Genomic DNA, 920 nt, shown 5'->3' on the forward strand with positions numbered 1-920 from the left:
TATATGTGTGTATGTGTGTGTGTGTGTGATAGTATATCTGTATGGGGTTCTGATGATTATGGCTGCATTACAAATCAGGCTGAAGAGAAATAGACAGTCGGTAAGATTGTTAAATTTTGAAACCGGTCCCTGTTTAATAATAATTTTTTCGGTGATTTTAAATGTCTTGCCCGCTTACGTTTTGGTATCACGCTATATTTCATGTTGAGAACAATTTAGGTCTTATTAGACACAAGATGTGATCTATTTCTAGCACATTGAATGTCCACGTTAGTGGTGAACGTCATATATAAAAATATATTTATATATGTAGATATGTATGTATGTATGTATGTATGTATGTGTATATATATATATATATATATATATTTATATATATATTTATATACATACATATATCAACACATGCACACACATATTCACACATAAAAAATTATATTATATATAGATACATACATACCTATATACATGCATACAAACACATATATATGTATAAACACACACACACACATATATTATCTTTTATCTTTTACTTGTTTCTGTCATTAGAGTGAGACCATGCTAGTGCACCCCTTGAAGAATTTTAGTTGAACGAATATACTCCAGTACTTCTTTTTAAGCCTGGTAATTATTCTATTGGTCTTTTTTGCTGAACTTTCAAGTTATGTGGGCGTAAACACACCAACACCATTTGTCAAGCGATGGTGTGGAGACAAACAGACAGAAAGACACACAGACATATATATATATATATATATATATATATATAATTCAAGTATAGGATAAAATCTTTATAAGAATTTATCGAGTAGTTAGCGTGAAAAAACCTCATAAGGGAAAGTTCCATCATTTATTCCCTATAAATATATTTATTTATATAAGAGCATTACTATACATAGATGCCTCATGCTAAGAGGGAT

Source organism: Octopus bimaculoides, chromosome 9 (genome assembly GCF_001194135.2).
Source record: "Octopus bimaculoides isolate UCB-OBI-ISO-001 chromosome 9, ASM119413v2, whole genome shotgun sequence".
NCBI lineage: Eukaryota > Metazoa > Mollusca > Cephalopoda > Octopoda > Octopodidae > Octopus > Octopus bimaculoides.